The sequence below is a fragment of the Larimichthys crocea genome, unplaced genomic scaffold, assembly GCF_000972845.2.
Source record: "Larimichthys crocea isolate SSNF unplaced genomic scaffold, L_crocea_2.0 scaffold537, whole genome shotgun sequence".
NCBI classification, from domain to species: Eukaryota; Metazoa; Chordata; class Actinopteri; family Sciaenidae; genus Larimichthys; species Larimichthys crocea.
In genome coordinates, this window is record NW_020857021.1 from 26,194 (window position 1) to 34,640 (window position 8,447).

Below are 8,447 nucleotides of genomic sequence, written 5' to 3' on the forward strand. Positions count from 1 at the left end.
ACATGTCAGGCACATCATAAAGTGCAGAAACAGAAAAATTAAATAGTCCAGATTTTCATTATTTGTAAATTTGATCAAAAGGAAGGAAGTTTTATTTTTATTTGTCTTTTTGGGATAGGACAACTGTAGAGAGATGGGATGACATGCAGCAAATGGGGTGCACGCTCTACTCAGTAAGCTACCAGGGCGCTCATTTCTACTACGAGAAACAGTCGAGACGAGATCATAGGTGAGATTGCATGGCTAGCTAGCTACTTGGCCATATCTATGAAAAATAGCTGCAGTAAAATAGAGACTGAAATTGTGGAAGAAAATGACACAGCTTTAGGTTGTTGTTGTTGTAAGTCAACTCTAATCAATAGATGACTTTGAATGAGGTAAATACAAAAAGGTTAATGCAGCTGCTGTGTCGACTGGAAATGATGTTGGCAGGATACGCATTGGGAGATGTGCATCCATCATCCATTAGTAAATTTACCCATTGTGGAATAAATAAAGTATAATCAAATCTAATGAGCTGGGTTGCTAATGAGCTCCAGGTTTCCTTGCCACTGCTACCAAGCACTTGGTCATGGTGGGAGCTGTTGGGTCTCTAGACAGATTACAGTCTAAACCTGTTCTTTAAGGAAAGTGTCATTAGATCACTTCTGTTCAAATGAAATTGAATCTCACCTGTTACTGATGGGCAAAAACAATACACTCAGAATGACAATCAATATTTAATGACACATAAGTTTTGATTTCATCTCTTTGTTACTACAGTATCACTCACAGATACAAGTGATACTATAATGCACAGATGTGACACAGCAGTCTGTTTTCCATTAGCTTTTCAAATGCAGGAAGTCAATACATTTGTGATGATTCTGGTGCTGCATGTCTTCTTGTGTACATGGAAACACACAACCCACACACACATACAAGCACATATGAGCCTATCTCCCCCCACCCACAGAAATAACCTTCCGGCAACTAAATATATCTTTAAATTAAAAACAAAACAAAAAACACACCTGAAACTGACATCATCAGATATGTAAAATGTTTTAGAACTTTGGCCACTGAAAGTCATTTTAGAAACTCACTTACTTTTTCCTACATGGTTCTATCAGAGGACTTGTATTAAAAGCCATTGCAAAGGCAAAGACTGCATTTCAGACACCTTGTTACAGTCATGGATAAGCAAGAGTGCATTGCAAAAATCAATTCCATGAATCCACCAGGATAACCCCCCACTCAAATGAATGGAAAAATCTGCATTTTTTGCCGCAGCACTGAATGAATGTGACCTTAATCAAAAAAAAGTATATTTGGTCACATTTGATATATCATTCAGAAAAAGGGTCAAAAACTTTTTACCCAAATTCTTGACTGTATAGCTTTGACAAGTTGAGTAGCCATGAACATAAATGGAAACGTCCAGAAAAAAAAAAACCTGATCTAGGTCTAGCTGAACAAACAACTTTTTTTTTCTGGGCATTGAAATAAATTACATATCCAATTTTAGATTTCTGATAATCTCTTCCCTTGTTTCAAAAGCTGGGATGAGTCATTTGCAGTTACAGTAAGATATCTGTATGTCATCAGCGTAGCTGACCAATGTGACTCGTGGTCTAGTTGCACAGCAGATATTTTGACATACTGGGAAATTGACTGGAATTGAGCCATTGTTATTGTTATTGTCCATCTGTTAAGTCAAAATGTCTGCTGTGAAACTGCTCCAAAGACAGCATGTACACACAGAACAAAAGTAGTCCTGAAGTACTGATCCTTGTGGACCTCTGTACCTAACCTTAGAGCTGGAAGACACATAACTATTTAATGTATATAATGTTGTAGGATGATGGGGACTATATTTCTATGATTGCATATATATCTATAGGACATTAGAAGTCAAGCTGAGGATACACAGTGGGTTTAAATAGAAAAAAAATTAAGTTGCATGGATGAATAAACAAAAAAAGACATCAAGCATCATCAAGATATGTAGGCAGACCCTAAATATAATGATGTGGCCTATCAAATGTCAGTCTCCCATCATTTGTTGAACAGTAAGAATATCTATAGTTTCTCTATAGTTTCTAAATACATGTCTGTCCTCCCACCTACAATACTTCCACATACCACCCACCTCCCAACATACCCACCACATGTTTAAACACACACCTACACCTTTCATAAATCTGTCTCCCCAAGGCCCCTTTTCAGAAGAAAACTGCAACATGCAAATTAGTCGTTGCTTTGTAACTCCTACACAGACAAAAAAAAAAAACTTTTAAGTAACACATTGTTTTGTCAAATCTACAAAACCTTTAACACAGCATTTGCGGTGCTGACAAAACTCCTCAAATAGGAAGTACGTAGTTGACACTGACCTCATTCCCATGCTAATCGATTTGAATACTCACTCTGAGTGATAAACTATGCCAATGATTTTGGGGACTTCATACAGACAAGACAGTTAACAGAATACCTAGCTATATCTACAATAACTGAAGTGACAGATTTATCTGGTTGGACCATTGTACCTCGGGCTTACCTAACCTGAATATCATTTTATAGATACACTTATTGTCAAAATGGGCAAATTAATATCCATCCACTAATAACACAGACAGCTAATGGTATATTTCAAGTGACAACCTGAGCTCATCAAGTTTTACAACGGATAATAATAGTGTTAGTCATATGTATGTATTCATCTTACTAAAATACAAACAAGCAACCACAACCGTTTGTGGTTTTTTAGGGGGAATGTCCATGTTGTACAATGTTATCAGCAGGTCACGTCGCCATTACAATTTGCAAGTCACACACGTAGCATGTACCTTTTTAAATAAGTCAGCGTTGACTTTTACATTGGACATGAATCCTGGTCTCCTGAATAAAAGTCCTGTGTTTGTTTGACACATGAATCTGTCCATTCACCCGCTCTTTACACAACATCACTTAATACTAGTCATCACCAGGTAGGTTACACTAAACTAGAATGAAGCCCAGTGCGTTAGTTTGTGACAAAACATCTGTATTTGACAGCCTGGGAATTAAAACAGACCGGCTTTATTCACATCTCTTTTAGGGGAACTCCAGTGATTTTTCGCATCACAGTGTCTTTACAGGTGTTGGGGAATACACAGTTAACAATCACTGAAAATCTGGGGGTGTGGAGTTAGAATAATTCAGTTTACAAGATCTCTGTAGTCTGCTCCTCATCTTTGCTTAAGGATAGCAGTTCAAAGCGTTATCATATGTTATGGAGAAATTATTTTCTGGTTTTCCCTCTGATGTCCTCCAGATGATCAGCTTCAACTTTCTGCTATGAACTACAGCTGTTGTTAGCAAATGTTAGCTTGGTTTGATAGCTGGGCTACCTGGAATGTGAGTGGGGAATACCAAGTGAGTGTCACAGATGTTTTAGACGATCGGGAAGAGGTTTCCAGGCCCAGGGGGTGGTGTCATGCCAGAATCAAAGTCAGTTAAGCAGGCACTGTAAGCAGGCTTAGCAGCCTCCATGCACATATTAACAACAGTGAAGAGACCAAAGAGGATGGTGATGGAGGAAACTGATCTGGGTCTCTTGATGCTGGACATGCAAGGGATATTAGCTGGCTGCTGTAGCTATCCATATTTATAGATATTTGATTCGACATGTGATAGAGGTTTTTTATTCATTAAAATGCAATTACCACCTGCCTCCTGGAGGTAAAAATGTTGTGTGCAAAAGTAAATATTTCACTCTCTCAAATTTGTTGAGTACTTCAACTTAGATAGATAGATTATTGTAGTTAGAACTGGAGTTACAGTTGTGTTTTTTGTAGCCAGTTAGCAGCCGGCTAGCAGCTATGCTTCAGTGAATTGAATGAAGAAATTATTTAAATGACTGAATTAATTCCTGATCCAGCTGCATTTATTCTATCACTCCTTGTCCTCTTGACACAGTCTTTTCCAGCTTTGATGTTACTTGTTTTTAGGGATGGGAATTGATAAGATTTTTACGAATTTTATCGATTCTGCTTAACGATTTGATTCTCTTATCGATTCTCATTTGCGAAAAAAAGGAGAACAAACAGTTTGATCAGCATCAATGTTGTTTAGTTAGAAGTATCACAACCTTACAAAACCAACAGCAAGGTCGAAAGAGGCCCACAGCCTAGTAACGATGTGTAACTGTGGCAAATACACGTTTAATGTTAACTGTTATAGCATGTTTTACAAAGAAGCACATCGTGCTAACATGGTAGGCAGTGTGTTACTTACCATGGTTACCTTCCGTAGTAACCGCAGAGGTGGTCATAGCCTGGCTGCTGCCGCTGCTGCTAGGTTGAGATTCACCTCCAGTCACGGAAACACACGGTTCTCTACAAGAACCGGTTCTTGATTCCAATCCCTACTTGTTTTAACTCCTCGTTTCCTCTTTTCATGTTAGCTGCTATCTTCACACACAGTAGTGCACTGTGAGGTCACAGACAATCTCTTTGAGCTGCTTTAAAAGTCCAGTGTGTAGAATTGAATGGCACCTAGCAGTGAGTTAGAGATTGCAACCAAATGAATACTCTCCCATTCCTTGTCCTCTCCCTCCAAGCATGTAGGAAAACCTTTGAACTAGATATGGACTTTTGCTTTTTATGAGAATTTCACAGTCAGTGTTTGGTTTGTCTGTTCTGGGCTACTGTAGAGAAATGAAGGTTCAACATGGCGGAGTCCATGGAAGGGGACCAGCTCTCACTGTACTGGGCTCATTTTAAGACAATGAAAACACAACAGTTCTCATCTTCCAGTGATTATACACTCATGAAAACATACTAATGGATATTATATTACATTCCTGCCGATAGATACCCATGTTTACACACTGGACCTTTAAATAATTCTGTTTTGATTTTAGTTAGTCAACAACACTTAGGGTTTTTGGATGCTACACACAACACTGAATTAACTTTGGTACCATTTAACCCTTTAGCACCCTATACCTTATTTAAACTGAATTTTAAAATGGACCCTCTAGATGGGTGAAGGTAGAACAAGACTGTATTTTTAATTTGTCAATTGTATGTTCTTCTGAAGGAGAGTTGAGTAAAGCATGCTCATTGTGTCTGAAAAGGCCTTATACTGTGACAGCTTTATGTACTTGTTTTGCATGCCAGGTGACCATAACTGTTTCACTATCAAAGAGGTGCATTCACAAATAGGACTGTCGTGTGAGAATAACAGCTTTTGACAACCAAGCAAAAAATTGAGTACAGTAATCTCTGCATTATTTGGAATTTCCCTGCATGAGGATGAAAGTAGGCACAAGTGTACACTCTTTCTTGTTTTTCCATCAAGGCTCATCGCTGCAGCAGCGAAAGCTCTGCACCAAAGACGGGGAAACTAAATAAAACTGAGAGTCTTGTGGGTTGCCACTTTAACTCTGAGGCAGTGAGGTTCATGCAGTGCAATAGACAGATGTTACTGCAGAGCTGTAAGAAATATAATGACTGCTTGTAAATCCATGTGCTATGTCTACTCTGGTTGTACTGGCCGGTTCCGTTGTGTAGCTGCAACGTTATTTTTGAACTAAAATGAAACCACAACATTTTACAGGGATCGTCAGAAGTCCTGAGTCATTGATATTTTCCTACAATGAAAACTAGATAAACCCAACCAGAAGGTAACTGCATCATAGATAGAGAGGTTGTGTATTCTGTAGGTTGAGGTTTTAAGGTGCACTTTGGTCTTACTTTTGTCCTCTTTTTAATGCCAAACATTTTTGTGCTCAAACATCTGTGGTCACCATGCTGTATGGGCGTGTATATGGTTTTCTCTAAAAGTCTCTGGCTTTCTGTTAAGCCAAGCAGCTACACAGGGGCTGGAGTCTGTGTCACCCATGTAAGCAAAGGTATTTAAATCTCTAATTTTAGCTTCATAATGGTTAGGTGTGCATGTGTGTGTGTGTCAGCTCAGAAAGTCACTAAATATGAAAGGATTTGTTGTCTATCTACAGTACACTAGTACACTACTAGGATATTTTTGTTTCTTAATCTCCACTGAGATGGAGTGTGTTCCTAGATTTAGAAGAGGGATTGTTTATCTTGTGGCAAAGCGTTCCAAATTCTCCAAACCAGCACAAAGGCCGACTACACCGACGCTGCAGGCAGACGAGCTGCGGTCACAGAGACAGTGTACTGACAAAGACAAGCCACTGTAAATACAGTCTGCCTGGATAATGTGAGGTTCAGATTCTAGAGTGACAAAAATGATACCCATACATTTATCAAAATGATGTGCAGTCTGTCTTTCTTATGATTTTGCCGCTGTGGAGCTGGGTTTATGGCAGACGCAACTTCCATTGTGATTGATAGCTCAGAGATTGGATTTTTCAAATTGACACCACCACACTAGATCTGTTATACACTAACATGCTATATGGTGCTTTGAAGTCCAATAGATTTGTATCAATATGCAAAATTGTCGACGTCAACATCTGCCACACATTAACACAATTTTTTATGACAATGTTTTAACAGTTTCGTACGGAAGATGAAAGATGTCTTTTCATTTTGGAGACTCAATTATCTCTGAATCAATTCTAGACCAGACCCATCTTGACACGTTAATATAAGACTTGCAAGCTGACCAGTAGGCCACTCAGATGTGCTCGAAAGCAGACAACACACGAAAAAGCTGTGTAAAAATAGATGAATAAAAAATGCAGTCACACGTGCAAGTTGTGCAGGCAGAAACAAAGTAAAATGTATTTAATTCTGCAAACTATAACTAGTATAGTTATAGTTTGCAGAATTACATGTATTCTAATTGCAGTATTCATGCCAGCAATGTTGCTTACTCTCTTCCAATGAAAGTAGCTAACACTACCATTAAAAACATTCATTTGCATAAAGCTTTGTGGTGTGTAGGGATATACTGCATATTTGAAGTAAACAAGTTCACACTTGTTTTTTTTTTATTTAAGAAAGGGAGATGATCAAACAAACTATTTAAAGGTCCAGTGTGTAGGATTTAGTGCCATGTAACAGTGAGGTTTGCAATCAAATGAATAGCCCTCACCTCACCTTTCTCTTCCAAATACTGAATAAGGCCCTCTAGAGCCTGTGTTTAATTTGTATGTTCTGAGCTATAAAAACATGGCTTGGTAACATGGTGGACCCTGAGGAAGAGGACCCAGAAATAAAATGCTTATTCTAAGGTAACAAAAACACAACAATTCTTATTTTCAGGTGATTATACACTAATGAAAACATAGTTCTGCATATTATATTATATCTCTGCCACGTTCTGCCAATAGTTCCCCCTAAATCTTACACACTGAACCTTAAAAACTTTACGAGATCGAACAATACATTTACATATTTACAAGCTGCAGGAACATCCTAAACCAGGGATCCAGATCCAACACCTCATTACTGCTACCTGTGACTACAGAGCAAGGGGAAAGAGGGAGGCCATAGAGCATGCATGGGAATTACAATATAATATTTTATTATATTAGCAGACTGATGGTTTGCAAAGGTCACTTTTTAGAAATAAGGTCACTAAAAAGGTCTGCTAATTAGCTACAGCCTGCCTGATGATAGCTGTACATTCTTCCTGGGTGAAGTGTTTAGTCAGTGTTTCAGTGTAGTCACTTCATTATCAGAACAAGATGTATGTTCATGAGAAAGACTTTAGCTGGCAACACTGATCATGCGATACATAGCACTGCCAATGGTGTGAATCTACAGGCAGTGGTATGATCACAAGATACTTTGGCCATCGACGACAGGGAAGAAGAAACTAGCTGATAAACATGAATACTTCATCATAACATATGTAAGTAAGGAAAGAAATAATTTGTTCGTTAAAGGTACCCTTATTGTGTTTCGGTGAGTAACACTGAACGTAAACAAAACTTCACAGAGCACCTTTAAAGGTGCAATGTGTAAGATTTGGGCCTTTTATTTTCGGAATAAGGCAGACATGAAATATAATATTCATAACTATGTTTTATAATCACCTGATAATTAGAATATTTTTATTTTTGTTACTTAAAAATTATCCTTTTATATCTACAGTGGGTGCGGGTCCTTATCCATGGAGGCCACCATTTTGAAACACTGTGTTTCTATAGTAGTCCAGAACAGACAAACTAAATACTGGCTCTAGACATGGACTTTCAGGTGTTGTTTCTCCTTTACAGTAGGAAGGTGAGGGTGCAACTACTACTAGGTATAACTAAATTCTACACACTGGCTCTTTAATGTAAAAATAGGGTGTGCTGTTGTATAACCAAAAAATGGGGTATAAAATATATATATATATCTTTTAGTTTTAGTTTTTAAATAAATGTTATAAATTTAGTTTAGTTAGACATTAAGTAGACAAAAAACACACTACTTAATTTAGGTATTATTATTAAAGGAGTAGTTCACATTCATTCATTCATTCATTCATCTCACACAGATGAGGTT